Here is a 25,898-nt window from a genome sequence, read left to right as displayed (position 1 = left end):
GCACTTAACCACTGTGCCACCAGTGCTCCTCCACTTTCTCCATGGAGCATGAAGTGGTGCTACTAACGGAGAGGCGTGTCCAGGAGCAGATCCAATCACCCTGCCTCCCCCAACAGCCACTAACATAACTTCCAGCCTTAGTCCCCAAGGACTACATTGGAGTTTGAGAAAAAAACCTTTTGCATAGAAGTCCAGCGTGATTTTCATCTATCTCCCTATCGCAAAGACCTGTGGCTTTAGTTGAAGATTCAGAACTCTGTATCCTAAGAAACATCATCCCAGCATTACTAAGAATGATTACAGGTTCTCCAAAGTTCTCCCTTAAATAGATAGCATCCGTTTGGGTGACCAAACCTAAATGAACCAAAAAAAAAACAAAAAAAACAAAACCAAAACCCTAAACCTGTTGCCATCAAGTGGATTCTGACACATAGTGACCATATAGGACAGAGTAGAATTGCCCCATAGGGTTTCCAAGGAGCAGAGCATCTGGTGGATTTGAACTGCTGACCTTTTTGGTTAGCAGCTATAGCTCTTAACCACTGCACCACTGGGCTTGCTCAAAAATCTAAATAAGGTAAGACAAAGAGACCAAATTGATATGTCAAACCAAGTATTTTCCCAAGTGTTCAGGAGACCACCAATCTCATGCAATGTTCCGTGAGAAAAGTGTTGGATGATCAGCTAAGTGCCCTCTGGGAATTTATGTTCCGTATTAGCTCATTAAAGGCTCTGAAGAGTCTTGCCTTATGGGACCCTGTTTGGCTTTGTTTGATGGAGCCATTTTCACATTTATTGACTGTAACAACTATTAAAATTTACTGGAACTTGTAGTCTCTGGAACACTCTCTGTGAAGAAATGTCTCAAGTCCAGGAGCTGGAAGCCCAGGAAAGTCTTGCTCGGTTCCTCTGGGTTTAGGCAGAGAGTATGCAAAGAGCTTGGGGCAGAGTTCAGAAATGCACAGCGTACATCAGAGCCAGCCAGTCAGACACTGGCATCTCGGCAGGGTAGGAGGCACTGGGCTAAGCACCAACTGCATGGGTGTGATTGGGCAAATCCCAGGGTGAATCTTGGAGAAATGAACCCTAACCCTAAGCAGAATAAATTTGGGCCTAAAAGTTGTCTTTATTCCTTTTTATCCTTTCCTTGTTTCTTCCTGTCCCTCGATTTGTCTTTCCAATCAAGAGCTAAATGATTAAAAAGGCAGGAAAAAATCTAATAGGAGCAGAGGTTTTCAGGCACCACAGCCTTAAGCTTACAGTCTTAACATCTCATGGGAAATGGCCAAAGGGGCTGAAATTATTCAAATATTCTCTGTGATGGTAACCCATCCATCAGTCTGGAGAGATGCAGCAGTGGGAGATGAGGGAGGCCAACTTATCGAAACGATATTCATCTCAGACTCTTCTTTTCCTTGTTGAACCTTCAAAGTGCCCATCTTCCACTGTCTCCATTCTTGCATTTCTCTTTCTCTTCTAACCTTCTAATTGAGCCACCTTGGCTCTCATTCCTTTCCTATTAGCTTAAAAACAAGTTGCCTTCGGGTTGACTCTAACTCATGGCAACCCATGTCTATCAGAGTAGAACTATGCTCCATAGGGTCAATGGCTGATTTTTCACAAGTAGATTGCCAGGCGTTTCTTCTGATGTGCCTCTGAGTGGACTCAAACTCCAAACTTTTAGCTACTAGCCAAGTCCATTAACCATTTGCACCACCCAGCGACTCCGCCATTAGCTAAAGGGAATAATAATGATACTGTCAGCAGCTACTGTTGATTGCGCACTCTCTACAATATGCCACGCACGATGCTAAGTAAGCCCTTTACAGACATCATTTCATATAACCTTCCCAACAACTATATGAAGCGTGTATTGTTATCTTCATTTTACCAATGAAGAGACTGAGACTTGGCACAGCAAAGAAAGTTTCTCAGGGTCATGTTGTTGTTAGGTGCCATCGAGTCAGTTCCAACTCATATCGACCCTATGCACAACAGAATGAAACTCTGCCCAGTCCTGCGCCATCCTCGCAATCATTGTTACACTTGAGCCCATTGTTGCAGCCCTTGTGTCAATCCATCTCGTTGAGGGTCTTCCTCTTTTTCTCTGTCCCTCTACCTTACCAAGCATGATGTCCTTCTCTAGGGACTGGTCCCTCCTGATAATATGTCCAAAGTACATGAGACGAAGTCCTTGCTTCTAAGGAACATTCTGGCTGTACTTCTTGCAAGACAGATTTGTTCATTCTTCTGGCCGTCCATGATATAGTCAATATTCTTCACCAACACCTTAATTCAAAGGCATCGGTTCTTCTTTGGTCTTCCTTATTCATTGTCCAGCTTTCGCATGTATATGAGGCGGTTGAAAATACCATGGCTTAGATCAGGCGTACCTTAGTCCCCAAAGTGACATTTTTGCTTGTTAACACTTTAACGAGGTCTTTTGCTGCAGATTGCCCAATGCAATGAGTCCTTTGATTTCTTGACTGCTGCTTTCATGGGCTTTGATTGTGGGTCCAAGTAAAATGAAACCCTTGACGACCTCAATCTTTTCTCCATGTATCATGATGTTGCTTACTGGTCCGCTTGTGAGGATTTTTCTTTCCTTTATGTTGAGGTGCAATCCATTCTGAAGGCTGTGGTCTTTGATCTTCATCAGTAAGTGCTTCAAGTCCTCTTCACCTTCAGCAAGCAAGGCTGTGTCATCTGCATATCGCAGGTTGTTAATGAGTCTTCCTCCAATCCTGATGCCCCATTCTTCTTCATATAGTCCAGCTTCTGCGATTATTTGCTCAGCAAATAGATTGAATAAGTTTGGTGAAAGGATACACCCATGGTGCACACGTTTCCTGGTTTTAAACCGTGCAGTATCCCTTTGTTCTTTTTGAATGACTGCCTCTTTGTCTATGTACAGGTTCCTCATGAGCACAATTAAGTGTTCTGGAATTCCCATTCTTCACAATGTATATCCATAGTATGTTATGATCCACACAGTCAAATGTCTTTGCGTAGTAAAAAAAAAAAAAAAAAACAAAGAAAACAAAAACAGAGGTAAACATTCTTTCTTGTTTTCTCTGCTTTCAGCCAAGATCCCTCTGACATCAGCAATGATATCCCTCATTCCACATCCTCTTCTGAATCCGAGTTGAACTTCTGGCAGCTCCCTGTTGATGTACTGCTGCAACGACTTTTGAATGATCTTCAACAAAATTTTACTTGTACCTGATATTAATGATATTGTTTGATAATTTCTGCATTTGGTTGGATCACCTTTCTTTGGAATGGGCACAGATATGGATCTCTTTCAGTCAGTTGGCCAAGAAGCTGTCTTCCAAATTTCTTGACATAGACAAGTGAGCACCTCCAGTGCTGCATCTGTTTGTTGAAACATCTCAATTGGTATTCCCTCGATTCCTGGGGCTTTCTTTTTCATCATTTCCTTCAGTGCAGCTTGGACTTCTTTCAGTACCATCGATTCCTGATCATATACTACCTCCTGAAATGGTTGAATGTTGACCAGTTCTTTTTGGTACAGTGACTTTGTTTATTCTTCCCATCTTCTTTTGATGTTTTCTGTGTCGTTCAATATTGTCCCCGTAGAAACCTTTAATATTGCAGCTCAAGACTTGAATTTTTTCTTCAGTTCTTTCAGCTTGAGAAATGACGAGCGTGTTCTTCCCTTTTGGTTTTCTAACTCCAGGTCTTTTCACACTTCATTATAATACTTTACTTTGCTTTCTTGAGCCACCCTTTGAACCCTTCTATTCAGCTCTTTTACTTCATCGTTTCTTCCATTTGCTTTAGCCACTCTATGTTCAAGACCAAGTTTCAGAGTCTCTTTTGATATCCATTTTGGTCTTTTCTTTCTTCCATGTTTTTTTTAATGACCTTTTGCTTTCTTCATGTATGGTGTCTTTGAAGTCATCTGACAACTCATCTGGTCTATAGTCATTAGTGGTCAATGTATCTATTCTTGAGATGGTCTCTAAATTCACGTGGGATGTACTCCAGGTTGTATTTTGGCTCTCTTAGACTTGCTCTAATTTTCTTCAGCTTTAACTGGAACTTACATAAGAGCAGTTGATGGTCTGTTCCGCAGTCAGCCCTGGCCTTGTTCTGACTGATGATACTGAGCTTCTTCATCATCCCTTTCCACAGACGTAGACAAGGTGATTTCTGTATGTTCCGTCTGGTGAGGTCCACGTGTATAGTTGCCATTTATGTTGTTGAAAAAGGTATTAACAATGAAGAAGTCACTGGTGTTGCAAAATTCTATCTTGTCATCTCTGGTGCCATTTCTATCGCCAAGGCCGTGTTTTCCAACTACTGATCCTTCTTCTTTATTTCTTAGTGCCATAGAGTGAGAAAATGGCAGAACCAAGTTTCAAAAGTGTTGCTAATGGTGAAATAAATGTTTTACGCTCCTAGTTATTATATTTATATTTTAGTATGACAAGTCTAGAGAGTATGATGCGTTATCCTCGAGGACCACCACCTGTCTGTCAGTTTGTCATACTTTAGTGGCTTGCCGGTTACTATGATGTGGAAGCTATGCCACCAGTATTTCAAATACCAGCAGTTTCACCCATGGTAAGCAAGTTTCAGCAGAACTTCCAGACTAAAACTCGGAAGAAAGACCTGGCATCCTACTTCTAGAAATTAGTCAATGAAAACTGTATGGATCACCACCGAATATTGTCTAACATAGTGCTGAGAGATGCGCTCCCTAGGTTGGAAGGTGCTCAAAACACACAGTGGCCAATCATATCAATGATTATGAAGGTGGTGCATGACCAGGCAGCATTTCTTTCTGTTGTACATGGGATTGCTGTGACTCGGAGCCGACTTGAGAGCAACTAACAACAACTTCAAGGAGGAAGGTTAAAATGGGAATTTTATTTTCCATGGGAACAACTGTGGAGATCTTCCTCTTTTTACCACATCATCTATTCAAGGAAAGAATTATGAGTCCGTGCGTGTGTGTGTGTGTGTGTGTGTGTGTGTGTGTGTGTGTGTGAGAGAGAGAGACAGAGAAAGGAACAGGAAGGGAGGATATGAGAAAACTTTACTCATTTCGAGGCTACCAAAGCACATTTTCTCTTATAATTAGTATAATGGATTTTTGTTTTCAGTTAAGAATGTCCATACTTTTCATATCTGATTTTCTGTTATTTCTATTTGATATGTTTACTTTTCAAGAAAGAAGATAGCATATGTCCTGTCTTTCAGCCCTGTTAGCCTTTTGCTGTTTTTGTAACTGTTTACCCTATTTAAAATAAAAATTAGTCAATAAAAATAATGAAGTTCAACCGCTTATAAAATAAAACATCTGTGGCAAAATAAAGAGCGAAGTGGCAAAATGCTAAAAGAGCAGTTGAGAAAAACATCGCTTGTTTAAATAATGCCAAATGTGTGTCTAGTAGACCCGATTATATTTTTTACTTTTCACAACCTCGCCTCAGCCTCCTGTAATTAATTGTCAGTACACAGCCAAATCATTTTTGGTGCAATGAACGGCTCAAAGGATTTCTCAGATTGTGATGATGTTAAGAGGGGAAAAAAAACTCCATTATTATATTTGTTATTATTTTGGGATTGTTTTCAAGCCACTGGAGTAATTGGACTGTAGCCTGTTCCAATTAATAAGGCTTTCAAACGCATTTCTACAAATCTGTTTTTTGGAAGCAAAAATCTTGACTGAAAAAACTTGCTTGCAGCTGAGGCTTATTGCTATGCATGGATAAAGCCCGGAGCAAGTTTTTTTTAAATAATTATTTTCAAAGAAATCTATGAAATCTTCATCAGCATTTTTAAAGAAGCAGCCCCTATCAAGGGGAAGAAACACTTTGAGATCTAAACCCATTTAGCACGAAAAGCACAGGGCGGTGAGGTGACAGTATGCACACCACCTGGTGAGAAGTAGTACTTGCTGGTAGGTAACACGTTAACAAGAAGCGCCTTTTGTTTTCACTAACCTAAAGATTTTGTTCCGCCAGCAATCTGTTGTCCTTGAGTTGGCGATTTCTTAAAATTGATTCTCCACAGTAACTCAGAGGATTCAAATGGCAAGCCTGTGTCCCTCCCCTCTCCCCTAAATGTGCATACTTCGAGTTCATTAAGGACTTGTTTTGTGAGGCATCCAGCATAGAAGAGAGGTGACTGTTTTTTGTTTTTGTTTTTGTCTTTCAGCTGGAAACATTTATGGGACTAATTTCATTTCTTATTGCAAAATCTGTGTAGCACTCTGACTTGCCTGTAAATTCCAAAGATAATCCTTGCTGACCAGATGAAGCAAGTCCTTTTGGACTTAAGCATCTTACCATTTCACTTCATCTTCCCAGGTTTATTCTCAAGATATTATTAAAGAATTCACTGATTTTGACCGAGTTTGTGCAGAGCTAAGGCCTTACAAACCTCCTTAAGTTCAGTTTTAAGGTTTGGTGGTCCAGTGGTAGGATTCTTGCCTTCCACACTGGAGACCTGGGTTCAATTCCAGGCCAACGTACCTTATATGCAGTCACCACTCATCTGTCACTGGTGGTTTGTTTGTTGCTATGATGCTGAACAGGTTTCAACGGAGCTTCCAGACTAAGACAGTTTAGGAAGAAAGGCCTGGCTATCTACTTCCAAAAAATTAGCCAATGAAAACCCTATGGGTCACAATGGTCCAAACCACAGCTGATCATGGGAATGGTGCCAAACCAGGCAGCATTTTGTCCCATTGTGCATGGGGTCCCCATGAGTGGGGCTGACTCGATGGCAGCCAAAGTTCCATTTGGGTTAACTGTCACTTTGAACAAAATAGTAGTTACCACCATTTTGGAGTAGCTTCTCTCATTTTAAAATATATTTAAGAAAATTATTCTGGAGGAAGGGAAAAGATTACATAGATAAATTTCTTGTGAAGAAATAGTTGGCTTGGTATTTTCATGTGATTGCCTTGAGTTAAGAAAATTGTTAGAGGAATTGGATCCAAACTCCCTCTTATGTGACATTCCATTAGATGCTAGAACATCTTGTTATGACTTCAGAATTGAGAAACCTCATAATCTTTTCCCTGAAATTGGCTCTTAAACATTATCCTTTTCAATGAAAACTATCAAATATTTTCCAATATCCAAGGCTAGAAATCTTAGAGTACATTTTTCTCCGTCTTTTCTTTTACCTCTTGAAGCCAGCCTTTAAAATGTGTTATTATCTTGCTCTTACTCTTCATAACTACTGTTCAAAATTTACACCTGGGAGACAGTACAGAAAAATTTGAATCCTGACTCTGCTATACCATTTCCTTATGCTACTTCCAGGCTCGTTAACTATCAGTGGCTCCCATTTGTCTACTGTACAAATTCACTTGCCCCCACTTGTCTTTAAAGCAAGGTCTGTTCACCATTTCCACTTCTCACTATGCCCATTTCTGTCTGTCCATTTGTTCATGCTGATCCTTCCTTCTCGAATGCCCACGCCTCTTCCTTCTGCCTGTCTCAGTCTGACCTTTGCATCCAGACTTACTTTAGATCCTCCTTTGTATTCTCTTCCCGACCATTATCACCCACACTGGTCTGTCCCTTATATCAGCTCTGCTTTAATCACTAACAGGTCCACACAATTCTGCCTGGGGTTTTCTCTCATTATTCTATCTGTATTCATCTTGTCTCCTTAGCTAGATTGGCGGCTCTTTGACTCAAAGAACAATTACCAACCCCCCTCGCCTTTTTTAAATTTTATTCCCACAGTGACTGGCATAAGCCTAGGCATACAGTCGTGTTGTTGTTAGCGGCCATTGAGTTGGCCCCAACTCATGGTGACCCCATGTACAATGGGATCAGACTGTTGTGATCTATTGAGTTTTCATCTGCTGATTTTTTGAAAGTAGATCACCATATTAGATGAGTATCTGATGAATGGGAACAACATATGATTTTCTTGGTTTTTCACTGATATATCACCATAAAAACACAATAGTTTGCTGCTATTTTTTATGATTCATCCTTTTTGTTTGTACAATGCCTTCTGTTCTATTTGTCTCAAATTAGAATTTAGGCAGACATATCCTTTCTTATTGGAGATACATGTTGGAATAGAAGCTAGTAGATGAAACTAGGTGAGCATCCTGAGAATAATAGCTAAATTAGCTAGTATTTTTTTGACAGCTTATTATATGCCAAGCAAATGAAACAGAAGATTAGAGAAAGTAAGATGTATGCCCAAAGACACAGAGTTAAAAAGCAGCAAGGCCTCTGAGGGCAGAGGGCCACTCCTTACCACTGTACTCTGCTGCCTTTTGGCTGCATTTTGCTTTGCCCTAGTCTGTTCTTCTCTGCAAGGTCCTTGTGAGATATAAGCACAGAAGAGGCAAAAGAAAGTGTCTTAGGCTGAGTTCCCTAGAGAAGCAAAACCAGTAAAGAGTATAAATATATACATAGAGAGGGATTTATATCAAGGAAATGGCTCATGTGGTTGTAGAGACTGAAAAGTCCTAAATCTGTGGGTCAGGCTGGAGGCTTCTCCTGATTCATGTAGCCACAGGGGCTGGCAAACCCAAGATCAACAGGTCAGAGAGTAGGGCTGTTGCTCACAGGCTGCTTGGATCAACGAATCCCAAGACCAGCAGGCAAGACCTCAGGTAAGCTGCTAGCTCAAGTCCCAAGAACTGGAGGTCAGATGAACAGGAGCCAGCTGCAGGATCCAGAGGGAGTAAAAACCTACGAGCCTTGCTAGAATACCCACTTATAGTCAATGCAGGCCACATACCCAAGGAAACTCCCTTTCAACTGATTGGCTACTCACAGCAGATTCCATCATGGAGGTGATCACATTATATCAAATCTCATCATGGAAGTGATCACAACACCATACAACTGCCAAACCACTGAGAATCATGGCCCAGCCAAGTTGATCCACAGTTTTAACTATCACAGAAAGCCTTTTTTGTAGCTAAGGCTTTGACTCCAAACTTTACTGTAGAACTCTGATATTTAGGCTGGTCCTGGTGGAAGACTGTATGTTTCCCGGAAATGAGAGCCTAAACCAAGTTATCTACTTCCCTTATCTCATGCAAACCTTAGATCTTGACACTGATGCCCAAGAAAGAAGGGACACAGAGGAAAGGGAGTGAAGGAGGCAGAACATTCTAGAATATTTGACTCCTCAGTTGTGTTTAGTCAATTGTGGGAGAAAGTGAGAGAAAGATGACCTGAAGACTGTTGAGCTAATATGACCTGAAGACATGTCCCACACTTGGTGAAATAGGTGCTTTCTTTCCCATAGAAGCTCCATGGACTATGATCCACTTAGGTATGAAAGACATGTTATTTTAGAATGAAACTGGCTAAACTCCATAATGTTTGAGGGCTAGTGGGAATAGTGAAGTTTTGAGGCACAGAGTTGCTTAAAAGACTGCAGAGGAAACGGTATCTTGGGATAAATAAATCAGTTAAAAAAAAAAAAATCCAGTTGCTTTTGAGTTGACTCCAACTTATGGTGACCCCATGTGTGTTAGAGTAGAGCTGCGCTCCACAGGACTTTCAATGGCTGATTTTTCAGAAGGAGATCTCCAGGACTTTCTTTTGAGGTACTGCTGGATGGATTAGAAATTCCAACATTTTGGCTTGTAGCCAAGCACTAACCATGCAGGGACTCCTTGGAATAAATATAGTAGTTTTATATTATTGCTGAGCCTCCAATTGTTTTTGTATTTAATTGTCTCACAACCAACTTAAATCAGAAATCCTATTCTCAGAAAGAAGTTAGAAGAGGAAACAGAGAAAACTCTTACAAAGGACATGACAAACAGTGAAAAGTTGTATAAATTACAAAAGTAAAAAGCAGGAAATAATTTGGGGAAATTATTCAATAACAATGATAATTTCCTTCGGTAAATATTGTATTTTGCTAAGAGTCTATATTTATTTCTTGAAAGGAAATAATGACATTGGAAAATCATGTGCAATGCTGCTGTCCAGGCATTGAATATATTCTCTTTCAACTCCTGAGAGTAGGATTTCTAATTTTAAGGAACAATGTTTCCATTTAAGGTAGCTGTTAGCAAACTAAATATAAAACAATCGGAAGCTCGGCAATATGTTTCTTTTATCCATGTATTTTTAATTCCTTTCTCTCTTCTGCCTCTTCTATTTCTCAGGCCCTCTGACTTTTCGGTGTCTCTTTCTTTCTGCCCAGCGGATTCTTTCCCACTGAAATCAAGATTTCCTGGTGGTTAATAAAGCGGTAACAAATAATGTAGGATATTGCCTTGACAGAATCTAAAAGATCACAGACTACAAGAGTAATGAAAGAGAACCAGCTGTCTGATCACCACAGACAAGTGGTCTAGACTGGGCTTTTTTTTGCCTCCACAACATCCTGTGGAAGGAAAAGAGTTTGTTTGTGATGGTTGTACAATATGACCATCTTGTGGTAGGTTGAGAGATGCTGAGGGAGCGCCCAGCTTCTGTCTTTAAAAATTCATGCTGGTGGCTATGGAAAAAAGGAACTGGTGTCTTCTGAGCTCGCCACGCTAAGGTTTCCAACTGGTTGGCATGTCAAGATGCTTGGAGGGAATGCATTAATTGGACATACTTGTGGATTGTACATGCATGTTGTTAGTTGCTATTGAGTCGGCTTCAACTTGGCAACCTCATGTCTAACAAAACGAAACATTGCTCTATCCTGTGTCATCTTCGCGATTGCTGGTATGCTTGAGTCCGTTGTTGCAACTATTGTGTCAACCTATCTTGTTGAGAGTTTCCCTTGTTTTTGCTGATCCTCTGCTTTACTAACCATGATGTCCTTTTCTACTGATTGGTCTTTCCTGATGATGTGTCCAAAGTAAGCAAGTAACCATTCTCACTTCTTAGCGTTCTGGTAGTACTTATTCTAAGACATTTGTTTGTTCTTCTGCCAGTGCATGGTATATTCGATACTCTTTGCCAACACCACAGTTTGAATGCATCAATTCTCCTTCTGTCTTCCTTTTTCATTGTCCAGCTTTCGCACGCACAGGAGATGATTACAATGACCATGGCTTGTGTCAGGCCCATCTTAGACATATGTGCATGCGTAGTATGCTCTCAATCTTATTTCCTTTTTCTCTTAGCATAAAGTGTTGTCATGGATTGAACTATGTCCCCCAAAAAATGTGTGTAACAATTTGGCTAGGCCATGATTCCCAGAAGTGTGTGGGTGGCCTCCATTTTGTGATTGTAATTTTATGTTAAAGAGGATTAGAGTGGAACTGTAACACACCACCCTTACTCGGGTCACATCCCTGATCCAATGTAAAGGGAGTTTCCCTGCGGTGTGGCCTGCACCACCTTTTATCTCTTGTAAGAGATAAAAGGAAAGGGAAGCAAGCAGGGAATTGGGGACCTCATACCACCAAGAAAGCAGTGCCAGGAGCAGAGCGTGTCCTTTGGACCCGGGGTCCCCGCGCAAAGAAGCTCCTAGTCCCGGGGAACATTGATGAGAAGGCCAACAGAGAGAGAAAGCCTTCCCCTGGAGCTGATGCCCTGAATTTGGACTTTTAACCTACTTTACTGTGAAGAAATAAATTTCTCTTTGTTAAAGCCATCCACTTGTGGTATTTCTGTTACAGCAGCACTAGATGACTAAGACAAGTGTATTGATTAACTCCAATGAAGGAAGCATACCAGGATGAAAGGATAGGGTAGGAAGCTGGATTGGGATATCACTTTAGAAGTGCTGATTCCTTGAAGCATGGTACTTACAAAGGGAAAATAGGGCCAGTTCCCAAACGGTACTGAGAGGTTTGTAAAATGAGCATGCCAAACCTGTTTTAACAAAGAAGGCTGTGACCTTGCAGATGACTCTAACATGCATGAATCAGGCCATTGAGGCGTTTTCATTGGCCATGATTTTCTTTGAGGTTGAATGTTCACAATAATTTATTTCAGGAGTTAGCTAAAAGCTTTGAGTCCTATTTAGACACAATAATGGAGAGGACAGCATTCTGGACTTTAAAGAATGGAAATGGGAGAAGTGAGCTTCAGAATAAATGTATCATCAGCCATGTAGAAAGCCAGAATTTGGTACAGACTAATTAATCGTGTCTCAGTTTTTGTTCTAATACCCTTGAAGACATCAGACGTTAATCTCCTCTCTCTCCTTTGGAGAGTCTACTGAAAAATTTAAGCGAGCAAGAGGTAGACTAAATTAGAGTTTTCTTGAAAGCCATGATTGAAATTTATCATCAAGCTTATGCTAGGTTATCCCTCAATGTACTAATTTTAGGAACCTTCTAATTTTAGAAACCTTCCCTCTTTGTCATGAAAAATCAGTCTGATATCATGAAGAATTGTTTTTTAAATCAGGGAAGCTGCAAAGATTGCCATGTGCGCTGGAGGGATTGGTTGAGAATAACAAACACTAGTTTATTTCAGAATAACACTGCCACGGCGGATCTGTACATTTATTCTCTTACACCAAGTCTATTCTGAGACCCATTTGTTCCCAGATGTTGTCATCTTTGGAGCCATACATCATCAGAGTGAGGTGCTCTCATAATGTATTGCACTAATACATTGTGCGAAGGACAGCACTGATGATAAATTTCTTAAATGATGGTGCTGTCTGAGGCTAATGACTCTAAGAGCAAATGCAAGGGAATGCAATGATTTCTTTTCAGGCCCCAGCGAAGAATACAGAAGACACCTGAAAGCCATTTCACTTGGGAGTAACATTGAAATAGATGGTATTTCAAGGCCTTTGTAACAGACACTTGGGCAGTATGAGGGTAAACGTGAAGGGTTTTGCATTTTCAGTTAAAAACCATTAAATGCTTTCCCTCTTTGGAGTTTAGTGAACTTTTTCTTCTTAAGTTTTGGACTCCTCTCACCTGAAGCTGTTAATTAGCAGACCTAGGAATCAGCACTTGAGGTTTTGCTCTCTCTTTGTGAGGTGATGTGCCTTGTGCTTCTTTGAATATGCAGCGTTTGCTTTGAGCTGTCTGCTTTGAGTAGGAGATGTTTTCCCAAGACTGCTGTTCATGTGATTGCAGCCTGAGGGATAGATTAACTAGCAGGATTTGTGGCTGGGAGGCTCTTGTTCTGGCAACACATTTGTGGGTGGGCGGGCAAATTCCTATGTGTGCCACAGAGTTGTGTCACATCCATGCCCAGGAAATGCTTGGGTATTCATTCCTTGGGAAAGGAACAACCCTACATTTGAGACATTGGGAGGCAAAATGAAACATTTCATGGAATATTTTGGTGGAAGTGGTTCCTTTGGGCAGCGTGGTGTATTCCTTTTGTGCTAACAACAGTGAAAACTGTGGAAGAATTATTCCTTAATATGTGAGGATGAAGCCTCTCCAGATGGCATCATTCCCATTATTTCAGCATACAAGTTCCTTGGTGTTGCAAGCAGTTAAGCGCTGGGCTGCTAAACAAAAGATTGTCTGTTCCAGTCCACCCAGGGGCCCCTCAGAAGAAAGGCCTGGTGATTTACTTCCAAAACATTAGCCTCTGAAAACTCTATGAGCACATTTCCACTGACACATATGGGGTCACCATGAATTGGAATCGACTAGATGGCAACTGGTTTAAGCATATGCAAAATAAGATGTGTCGAATGTTATTCTAAAGATGTCACCTTGAAGACTAAGGTGTGCTGTCACAAGCCACGGTATTGTCAATCACCTAATATGCATGCGAAAGCTGGACAATGAATAAGGAAGATCAAAGAAGAATTGATGCCTTTGAACTGTGGTGTTGGCGAAGAATGTTGAATATACCATGGGCTGCTAAAAGAAGAAACAAATCTGTCTTGGAAGAAGTATAGCCAGAATGCTCCTTAGAAGCAAGGATGGTGAGACTACGTCTCACGTACTTTGGACATGTTATCAGGAAAGACTAGTCCCTGGAGAAGGACATCATGCTTGGTAAAGTAGAGGGTCAGCGAAAAAGAGGAAGACCCTCAATGAGATAGATTGACGCAGTAGCTGCCACCGTGGGCTCAAGCATAGCCATGATCGTGAGGATGGCGCAGAATGGGGCAGTGTTTCGTTCTATTGTGCATGGGGTCACTATGAATCAGAACCGACTCAACAGCACCTAACAACAACAATAACAACGTTATTCCAAGGGGAAAAAAAAAGTAAGTCCAAATATCATCCACATTAAAGGAGTTTTCTCATTGATGTTAATGGTAGTAATAATAGGTAACATTTATTGGGCGTTGCCAGGCACTGCTCTGTGTGCTTCCATGCATTGTCGCACTGAATTGAAGCAGGCACATTTTTAAGCCCATTTGTCAGATGGAGCAATTTGGGCTTACAGAGGATAAGTCACTTGCTGAAGGTGACATAGCAGATCTGGCATTTGGACTATCAGACTGCAGAGGCTAAGCTGTTATACTATATTGCAGGCTAACGTGTTCTAGAATTAATTCTATGTCTCCTTCCACGTTACAAAGTGAGAGAGTGAGCAGCAAAAGTCATAGACTGGATCTGAAAATAAATAATTTCATTGTCCAACTCGCTGTCTTATACCTGATGATAATATACTTAACACAGCCTTCTTTTCAGGCAAACACATATACAATGAGTGATTTTTTTTCTTTTTCCTTTTTAGCTGGATTCCGTGTTGAATTTTTAGTTTTCTTGACTGCTAGCCTATGAGCAATGGATGAGACAAGCATGGAATGTTTTACCTAATGTCCCTTCAAAGCCCTCTCCTTTCTGTCGAGAGCTACAGTTTTTTTCTACCTGTTACTGTCAAGTTGATTGGACTCCTGGCGACCCAATGTTTGTCCGAGTACAACTGTGCTCCACAGGGTTTTCAATGGCTGATTGTTTGGAAGTACATCACCACGCTTTTCTTCCCAGCTGTCTCTGGGGAACTCAAACTTCCAACCTTTGGAATAGCAGCCAAGAGAGTTAACCACAACTGTAAACTTCCCACTTACCCAGAAGGCAACATTATCTTTCTACTAATTATCCCTTAATTTGCTGATGAAACCAGTTATTTATTGAGTTGGGTCCGTTGGGCTAGTGATTTCAACCTCTTCTGACTGGAACTTTTGGCCGAAATCCTTGTTTTTTAGTGTTTGGATGCAGATTGTCTCAGAATCCATCCTTTATCTCTTCCTTACCTGATGGGTTCTCATTTCTAGAACTGTTTTCTTGAATCCATATTTACCACAATTCTATCAATTGCAGGGGGAAATTCATGATTATCTTCAATGAGCTTAATTTTGGTTCATACTCCATGGAATATTTATCTTGTGCAAGTGCCAGTAAGAGGGAAAATGGGATGATGATAAAAAGTTACAATTGTAATTTTTTTGCCATTAAATCTGTCCAGATGTGAATGAGAAAAATTAAATACATAATAAAAATAGCTACCATTTAGGAGTGTTTAGTGTTAGACACCAAGTCAAGGGCTTTATAATCTTTTTTTTTTCATTTAACACATCTATTTATTTATTGTCATATTCAGATTTTCCTCTTTAGAATTGTAGTGGTTGAGAGACTGGAAACTGGCCTTTAACTTTAATTTTCTTCTTTCTCAAATTTGTTTAAGATGAAAGGATACTACAAGCCACCTTCAGAGATTGTATTAAGCGACCGATTCAGATGGGTGGTTACCTTGTCTTACTGTCTACAAAAATAAACAGAGAAGATATATATTTCTCTAAGAACAGAGTATGGATCTCTGGTGGCACAGTGGTTAAGAGATAAGGCTGTTAACCAAAAGGTCGGCAGTTCGAATCCACCAGGCACTCCTTGGAAAACACAGGGAGCAGTTCTACTCTGTCCTACAGGGTTGTTATGAGTCAGATTTGACTTGATGGCTAAGGGTTTGGGTTTTGTTTTGGTTTAGGAACAAAGTATAGCTTTTTATATAACTTTCTATGTAACTACATTTGTTGAGTCCTTACTAAACGCAAGGTATTCTGTGAAGTGATTGTACATCATTATTCGTTTAATTCTTAGAGCAATACCATGAGGTGGTTATTAATGTCCTCATTTTACAAACAAGGAACCAGAAGCTCAGGGGTTTTAAACAGCCTGCCCAAGACTTCATAGCCTGTAAGTGGGGGGATGTTGAATTTTAAACATGTGTTTGTCATTTGTCTAATGCTAAGACCCATATTGTCAATATTACTCAACGTTTCGTACTTTTTAAACATGTTTCAGAAACTTTAGGTAAGGATAATGGCACAAAATCTTGTCTTTTTTTTGTTTTGCAAAGCATGTCTAATAAAAATATTTTCAGTCATGGAAGTCACAAACTTTAAAATGTTTTGTTGTTTCTATCATAAAAGTGATGCAGAGAGTGTTACAAAGCAACAATTAAGTCTTTCTCTTCCTGCTTTCTACCCCCACCTCCCCCTCTGGCCTCCTCCTCTCTGTTTCCCAAACAAATCACAAAGCATTGTTAAAGAGCTAGTCTTTTTCATGGAAGCCTTTTCATGGAAGGCCTGGCAATGAATTGTCTCAATTATTTCCTTTGGTTTTTCACAACAACTTCTGTTTTTATGTATTTTACCAGATAAGGCGATCAAATGGAAACACCATATTCCAGACAAAGTTTGAGCTGACTAAGATGCTTCCATTTCTTTTTCTTTGCTTCTGGGTTCTAAGGAATTGTGTGACCTAATCTTCTTCTTCCTGTCTACAGAATCCCTCAGCAAATAATTAGAAATAGATTAGATTCACCTGGGTTCTAGAAGCAACTAAATGCAGAAGACTGAAAGGTTGGTGGTTCAAACCTATCCCACAGTTCTGCGGGAGAAAAGACCTGGCAATCTGCTCCTGTAACTATTACAGCCTAGGAAACCCTAAAGGGCAGTTCTACTTGGTCACACAGGGTAGCTATGAGTCGAAAATCGACCGGACGGCACCAGCAAAAAGCACAACAATCTAAGACTTCCTGTCTACAGAATCCCTCAGCAAATAATTAAGGCTAGATTAAATTCAGTTTGGCTCTAGAATCAATTAAATGCAGAAGTTAAGACCTATTATTTTGAAAGATGCTGCCCTTGTAACCTTTAATCACGGAATTCTAGAACAGGTTTTGTACATTAGTGAAATTGTTCAGGGTGGTTGAACTCGCCCTGAACCATCATGAGAGGGAGATCACCACAGCAAGTGAACCCAGTGAAACTCAGATGCCTACTTTGAAGTGAAAATGTAAGGTAATGCTTTCTGTTTTCTTGTTCATGGCTGTCATGAAATGTTTAGTCGTGGAGCTGAGTAACAATGGTATTTGTAATATCTGGCTCTATCAAAATAAGGAGTCTAAATAATGCAGCCAAATACTTCACTAAAAATCACCTTTTGTGGTGTTGATGATCGTTCCTCTCTCCAGAGAATGTGAAATTAACTGAACTGTTGCTCTCTAGTGCTTATTTTTTGCCACAGACTTCCTGGGACTGTGTTCAAATATATGGTGGGGGTGGGGGTGGGGAGTGGGGTAAGATACACGCCGAGCAAAGAGACCAGGTAAGAGCTGAAAAGTAAAGCTAAATACAGACATTGGTTAAAATTGTAGTGACGATCAGTTTTAGCAGATGACAGATATCTCTGCAAGAAAAAAAAAAAAGAAATCTTTATTTTGGGTGTATACATAATTAGTGGGATATTGGTTAGCATTGCTAAATGGAACCAACGTGACTTTCCAAGAAAGTTTATTTATGAGATATTAAAACACTGTGGACTGATAGTGTTTGAAATGGCAGAATGGCTCTGAAAAAAACCCATTGCTGTCAAGTCGATTCCAACTCATAGCAACCCTATGGGACAGAGTAGAACTGCTCCATAGGGTTTCCAAGGAGCAGCTAGTGGATTCGAACTGCCAACCTTTTGGTTAGCAACCAAGCTCTTAACCATTGCGCCACCAGAGTGTGCTTAACAGTAAATACAACTCCCAGCACAGTGCCAGGCACTTAGTATGTGCTAAACAAATAGTTATTGAATGGAACCCCTACATTTTCCTAAAAGCCAACAGCTACATTGTACTTTAATTATTATTTATGAGTTGCGTATTTGTGCGCAATGCACATTTCTCCCAGCCATAAGTTTTATAAAATGGAAAAATAATGCAAACTGGCATGCTCAATCAAAGGCACTGGAATTCTGTTTTAAATTTATAGGAATTTGGGAACATGATTCTTTTAAGGATGAGAGCTGTCTGGAACTAGGATGAGGCTGTTACTGTGATCAGCCAATTAACATTTCTAGGCTGCTTCTCTGAACAGCCACCCATATTTGTATTGAATTTATGTCAGAGCATATCAAGCAAAGAGGAGGAGAAGGGATCAGAAAAAAGGAAAAATCTTTCAAATTAATTTGAATAAATCTAGAATAGAAAAAATATAACCACTTGCTTAAATTATTTTAAAGGTAACTTTTTATTGATCAAGTTTACAGCAACAAAGATTTTTAAAAATATAATAAAGATGTATTGACAGTGAATTAAATATGTATATATGTGTATATATATATAATATACACATATACATTTTAAATTCCTTCAGCCTAGAGACTTTGCTCTGTCTCCTATACTTATTATATTTTAAATTACAAAGGCCAGAAAGAAAACAACTTCATTATAGTATTTTGAACTGAGTTGAAAGTATTTGGTCATATAGTTGACAGCTGAAGGCTGCAGATTTTAAAATTCATATTAACATGAGTTGGTACCGTTATCTTTTTATCTATTGTGTTCAGAAATGTGGAATTAGAAGTTTAATACCATGAAATGGCTGAGGATAAGCTGTATTGATTTATTCCTTTGACAAACATTTGAGGAATTCTACTATGGAGCCCTGGTGGTGCAATGGTTAAGCGCTGGACTGCTAGCTGAAAGGTCGATGGTTCAAACCCACCAGGCACTCAGCGGGAGAAAAGACCTGGTGAGCTGCTCCTGTAAAGGTTCCAGCTTAGGAAACCCTATGAGGCAGTTCTACTCTTCCTACAGGGTCGCTATGAGTTGGAATCTACTCGATGGCACCCAACAACAAGAGTATAGGCCAGGCACTCTATTAGCAGGACCTGCTCTCCAGAAGCTCAAAGCCTAGTGCCGGAGACAGAGCAGTAAGCAGATAATTACAAGAAAGTGCTGTGTGTACTGGAGTCCCTGGGTGGTGTAAACAGTTAATGTGCTTGTCTGCTAACCGAAAGGTTGGTGATTTGTAGTCTACCCAGCACTGCCTCAGAAGAAAGGCCTGGTGATCTACTTCTGAAAAACCAGCGATTAAAAACGCTGTGGAGCACAGTTCTATGCTGACACACATGGGGTCACCACGAGTCGGAATCACCTGGACAGCTTGTCTTTTTTTAAGTGCTGTGATAGAGCTAAGTACAGAGGGTTTTGGGAGAACACCTGTATTTGGAGGTGTAGGGGAAAGCTTTACAAAGAAGGTGTAGCAGATGCTTTGAGGACCTCCACATTCCCTCAGCCCAACTCTGAATCAGTCTCCCAGGCAGTGGATAGTTCTGACCCACACTGTGGGTGTGAGCTGTGCCTCTCAGCTTTTCTGCCGAGGGCTTGCTCTGGAGGTATAGGGTAGCAATGCCCAGGTAATTAATGGCCACCCTCTCCTGGCCCACCTCCAGCCTATGGGGGATGGAAGCCAGTAGGTGAATGCCCCAGTCTCCCCACCTTAGGACAGACAACTCTGAGAAACATTTTGCGTGGTTTTCTGAGGTCCTGGTATTGCTGAAAGCAGCCATCTTGATGATGCACTTTATTTACTTTCCCTTCCCTTTCTCTGTCCACTCCTGCTTCCTGTGATCACTTCCCAAGTCCCTGCCTCATGCTTGGCTTTCAGGAGAACCCAAACAGAGACAGAGGATGACCTTGAGCTGGGAGTTGAATGATGTGAGTGGGAGTTTGTTGAGAATGTATGTGGGAAGAGAGATAATAACATTCCAGGCAGATGGAGCAGCTTGTATAAAATCATCAAGGACCGTGCAACATTTTTTTGGTGGCATTAAAGGTAACAGGATGTGTGAGAAATGATAGGAAAGTCAGTTTGTGATGAGTTGTAGGATTTGGGAAGGGAGAGAGGCTGGAGAGTTATGTTGGGGTTAATCGTGAAAAGTCTTATGTGGCATGGGAAGGAGCCAGGACTTTATTTTGTAAGTAATAGCAGACCAGGTAATCTGCCAGCAAGGGATGACATGCTCATCGACGAGACAGATAGCAGGGAGACCAGCTAGGAGATAATTGCAACGATCCAGGTAAGAGCAGATGAAATATGGAGGTTCTGATATGAATGAAGAAGAGGGAACAATGTGGAGAGATATGGAAGCAGTAGACTCAGTGGACTTGGTGACTGTATGCGGGGCTGAAGGAGGTGAAGTTGAAGTTGTCACCCAGTTTTCTAGCTAAGCAAACTGGGTGGATGATGATGCCTCCAGCTCAGTTAGAACATATGAAAAAAGGAGGATGTTGGTGGTTGGAGAAGGAAAGGGGAGAGATAGATGGGCAAGACTGGGGTGTGGGAGAGGCTACCATTAACAATTTCCATTTGGGATATGTCCACTATGAAATTCTTATGAGATATTCGGGTAGATTTAAATGGACAGGTAAGTAAATGGATCTACATTGGGGGAGGAAGATTGGAGCTAGAGACAGAAACTTGAGAGTGACCAGCTCTTCTACTGGATACAAAGGGAGAGTGAGATTGCCCAAGAAGAGAGGGTGAAAAGGGAGAAGAGATGAAACCAAGATGGAATCAGCATTTAAGAAGTTCAATACAATGTTTATATTCACAAAATAAAATCACCTCTATTTACAAAACATTTCCTGGAACATCCATTACAAAGTTGTCCAATAGTGCTAATTATTATGTGTGTGTATAAAAATTAATAGACTATAGATAGAAGGAAACCCTGGTGGCATAGTGGTTAAGTGCTACAGCTGCTAACCAAAAGGTCTGCATGTTCGAATTCACCAGGTGCTCCTTGGAAACTCTATGGGGCAGTTCTACTCTGTCCTATAGAGTTGCTATGAGTTGGAAAGGACTTAATGGCAATGGGTTTGGTTTTTTTTTTGTTGTTGTTGTTATAGATAGAAAAGGACATGTTATCAGGAGAGAGCAGTCCCTGGAGAAGGACATCATGCTTGGTAAAGTAGAGGGTCAGTGAAAGAGAGGAAGAACTTCAGCTCAGCAAAATAGATTGATACAGTGACTGCAAGGATGGGCTCAAGCATAGCAACGATTGTGAGGATGGCGCAGGACCAGGCAGTGTTTCGTTCTGTTGTACACAGTGTCCCTCAGAGTCGGAAGCGACTCGACGACACCTGGCAATAACAATAGAGGTAGAAAAAGGTTATATTCAGTAAAATGTTAGAATTGACATCTCATAACATGGATGAATCTGGAAGGCATTATGCTGAGTGAAATTCATTGCAGAAGGACAAATGTTGTATAACACCACTATTAAAAGAACTCAAGAAAAGGTTTAACACAGTAGAATTGACTTGCTATTGATTTTTGAGATTGTATATAAATATTGTCATTCATAATAGCCAAAAAGAAAATGGTTAAGCCTGGAAGTCCTCTGGTTGTTGGATCTGTGAGCGCTTGGACTTTCGGGTATTCCTGGAGTGCAGTGAACATGAGTCATCAAAACTTTTGTTCTCTAGTATTTGGAACTAGTCTGTTAAGAGGAGATGATGGGATGAAAAGTTGTATTCATTTCTATTGCTGTGTAAGGTAATTACTGCAGCCTTAGTGGCAGGTTTGGCTGGGTTCTTGGTTAGGTTCTCACAAGGCTGAAGTTAAGACGTTGGCTAGGCTGAACTCTTTTTATCGGGAGGATCTAGGGAAGAATTAACTTTCAGGCTCATTGAGGCTGTTGGCAGAATCCAGGTCTGTAGTTGTAGGACCGAGGTCCCTGTTTCCTTGCTAGCTGTTGGCCAACGGTTGCTCTCAGTTCCTCAAGGCTGCTGCACCTCTTCTCATGAGGCCCCTCCATCTTCAAACCAGCAATGGCACATGGAGTCCGTCCCACTCTTGAGATCTCTCTGATTTCTCCCATCAACCAGAGAAAACTCTGCTTTTGCAGAGCTCATGTGATTACATTAGACCATGCAGATACCCCTAACTTACAGTCAACTGATTAGTAACCTTAATTACACCTGCAAAGTCCCTTCCTAGCAGTACCTAGGTTAGCGTTTGATTGGATAACCGTGATCTAGGAACTCTGGGTGGCCCTTTTAGAATTCTGCCTACCACACATGTTATCAAGCTCTTCTCACAGAACTCCAGGAATGCCCAAAGGAGTCTGTTTGTCTCTGTGAAATAGATTTTTATGGTTTCTCAGCTAAGCCCTCCTCACTTTCGCTTGCTTATCGTCATTTACCTGTTTTACTAATTCTGCATTACGAGAAGTCTGAGAAGCAGGCAGGCAATCACCTTCTTTCAACCTAAGACGGTAGGAAAGCAAGAATAGGAGAATCCAGTCATTTTCAGATTAACTCTGTCTAATTGCACTAATACAAACATGTGTCTTTTAATTTGTCATACTTGCCGGTTCAACAAAAATTTTTTGGCATGGCCTATTTGAAAATCCTAGATAAGGGAAAATAGAATTGACCAGACATAAAACTGTAACAAAGGTGATAAGACTAGAGTAGAATAGGGAGAGGAGATTGAGAAAAGAATACACCAAAAATTGTGCCTAAAGAAACTTGAAATTACATGTGAGTCAAAAACTAAGCATGTAGGTGCTTTTTGGGCATGGATGTCAAAGTCATATCTGTTCAAATTCCAGTTCCCCGCATACCCGCTGAGCAACACTTGCACATGGAACTGCATTTCTGGGTTGCACAGGTTCCACATCTCTATAATAACCATAACAAATATTACAATAAGCCCCTCACAGATTGGTTGTGAAGAATAAAATTAACTTTGAACTCATACATGTAAAACAGATAAATACTATCTATGAATATGGACTTCTATTTCACGCACTGGGTTAGGGAGCTTAAAGTCACGATCAGGTTAAATTCTCACAGCAGTCCCCTAAGCAGATATTATTAAACTCATTTCATAATGTGGAAACTGAGGCACAGAAAGGTTAGGAAATGTGACCAAGGTCACCAGGTTAAGAAGTGAAGGAGCTGACATTCTTTGAAGTTCCTGTTGGGAAGCAAAGCCCAGTCATCATTCTGGCCTCTGGATAAGCCTGCATACTGTGATACTGTTCAGCTTCTGAGCAACAAAATTCTAGAAAGCATGATGTGGTGGTCATTCGGGAAGCCTGTGATGATAGGCCAGGGCTGTGGGCGTTCACTGCCCTTGGGAATGCCGCAGAGGGGAGATGAGAGGCGGGAATGTTGAGGACTCCAGCTGGGATGGGTGCTCAGGCAGATGCTGCTGCCGCTGCATCTCGAGACCAACATGTTCGAGACCTGTGCCCCGCTATTCCCACAGCCTGCCAATCATGCCAAATTGCATGATGGCTGGGGGGAGGTGGGTAAATGGAATCGAGGGCAAAATGGCGCTTCTCAGCTTCGTTTTGGGATGTCATCGTCAGGATGCAAGTCAACATCTTTGGGGTTGAAAAGGTCATAAACCGCAAACCTGCTGCACCTCTGATCGTTCACGAATTTCACAAATTTGGTCCAAGTCCAGAAACTGTCTCGAGACAATAAAAAGGCTGCTGAATGGTTACTGAGGTAGACTGCTAAACTTAGCGAGCTGCTTTGACGGGACCAGAGGCATTTAATTTTCATAGTCTTGTAGTAAATTTAAAGGCAAATTATAAAAGTAAAGCTCGATTTTGGTAAGGCTCCAATTTATGTGCTTCAGGAGTCTTCTAACTAGACTGTGGGGGCAGCTGGCTATGAAAGCTTAGACTTAAAGACTTTGGCCAAAGTGTTTTGGGTGAAAATTTCCAGCATTTTGTGGTATTTCCGAAGACCTCTCATTGCATCCTCCTAGGCCTCGTATTATCCTCAGGCTTAGAAAGGGGGACCTGGCTGCTGTTGGAAGGTAATGTTTTCAAGAGCAAGTGCTAACATTAGAGGGCAAATTATTTTGTCTACTGTATTTAGTGAAACCACTCAGTATTAGTTTCTGTGTTAAAATTTAATTATTGCTGTAGATTTACAATTTGCCTCTCAAGGGAAATTGATGCCTGCAAGGGAGGTAGTTTACATAGCGATTAGGATTTCTGAGCCTCTGTTTCTTCATCTGGAAAATGTAGATGTTAACTATCTCGTGGTGTGTTGTTGGTGTTATCTTAATACCATCGAGTCAATTCCAACTCATGGTGACCCCATGTGTACAGAGTGGAACAAATGCTTAGTGAAGTTGCTGGCATATATTAAGAACTTATAATTTTGGAGCCCAGGTGGTGCAGTGGCTAAGAGCTTCCCTGCTAACTAAAAGGTTGGCAGTTCAAATCTACCAGCTGCCCCTTGGAAACCCTGTGGGGCAGTTCTACCCTGTCCCATAGGATTGCTATGAGTCAGAATTAACTCAATGGCAATGTTTTTTTTTTTTAAAAAAATAATTGGAAGCTAATGTTGCAACTGGAGGCCCTGGGTTGTGCAACAGGTTAACAAGCTTGGCTGCTTAGTGAAAGGATGGAGGTTTGAGTCCACCCAGAAGTGCCTCAGAAGAAAGGTCTGGCAATTTGCTTAGAAAAAATCAGCCACTGAAAGCCTTATGGAGTGCATTCTACTCTGACACACTTGACGTTTGCCTAGATGGCAGCTGGCAATACTGGGATTATTTACAGGAAGAAGATCCCGTTTGTACAGGATAATCATAAATTGTTTGTAAGCCATGAGAGCAAGTTGCAGGTTCAGGCCTGGACAGTAGTTGGACTGTGGTGTCTGAGATTCAATGGCTTTGAATGGTGGCCTCTTGAAGGAGAGAAAAGGGATCTCCCTTATACTCCGAGCTGCGTCTGACGCTGAAAAGGCTGCGACTCAGTTTCATGGTGTATCAGGGTTCCGTTTTCACAACTGGTTGCGCATATTTTTCATTTGAGAGTTCAAATGGGCAGTTTAGAAAGAGAAAATGAATGTCTATGTTCTTGAAGGCTGATTTGGGAGTGCAAATCTGGGATTTGGGATTTCATTGGAAAGTCTGTGTTATTTAAATTTATAAAATGAGCCCTTCTAATACGACCTCACGCTAATGCACGGTTCTGTTTGAATAACAGCTTCGAGTGATTTCTTCCAACTGTGCCCACTAAGCAATCCAGGATCAAAGTATTGTTTTTCCATGAACGGTGGAATTGTTAGGAAGGGAACAAATTTGCACCGGACTTTTGTTGGTGAAACAGAATTCAAGCTTGTTTCATTTTGAGGGACTTTTGTTTTACACCTTGGAGAGACTACTGATGTGAAAATACCGTGTGTTGTCAGACATAGTATAGCTGTCATTGCACTGTACTAGAATCCTACCTTATTGTTCTCGTTCCGCCACCCCCATCCGCCATCTCTTACCAGACAGAATAGGTGAAGAGGTTGAGTTGTAGATCTCATTTCTCCTGTTTTGCTGCTTGTGAAGTCTGCCAACAGAATCCACCTTGACAAAGTCAAGGACTGTGCGTTTAATGTTGAACTGAGTGAATAAATTATGCATGAAATTGTACCGGAGTCTCTAGTGTGCAGAATTGCTCCTTTTGATATGAAAGGTTAATTCAGAAAGGAGTCCAAAATAGCTGGAAATTGTGGGGATAAGTGGATAGTATTCACTGTTGTGAGCTGTTATTACTAGAAATTGCATTCCCTCTCTAGCTTCCCCGGAGATTTCGCTTTGCCAGTGAATATAAACTGTACTCAATAGAATAGCGTTTAGGAGTAACAAGAATGTATGTCCACACACAATAAAATATTCTAATGGCATTTTAAAAAGAAGTTGTACTTTTTCATGTATATCATGTACCCCAAGGAAGAATTACTATT

The sequence above is a fragment of the Trichechus manatus genome, unplaced genomic scaffold, assembly GCF_000243295.1.
Source record: "Trichechus manatus latirostris isolate Lorelei unplaced genomic scaffold, TriManLat1.0 scaffold00020, whole genome shotgun sequence".
Classification (NCBI taxonomy): domain Eukaryota; kingdom Metazoa; phylum Chordata; class Mammalia; order Sirenia; family Trichechidae; genus Trichechus; species Trichechus manatus.
This window is presented reverse-complemented; position numbering follows the sequence as displayed.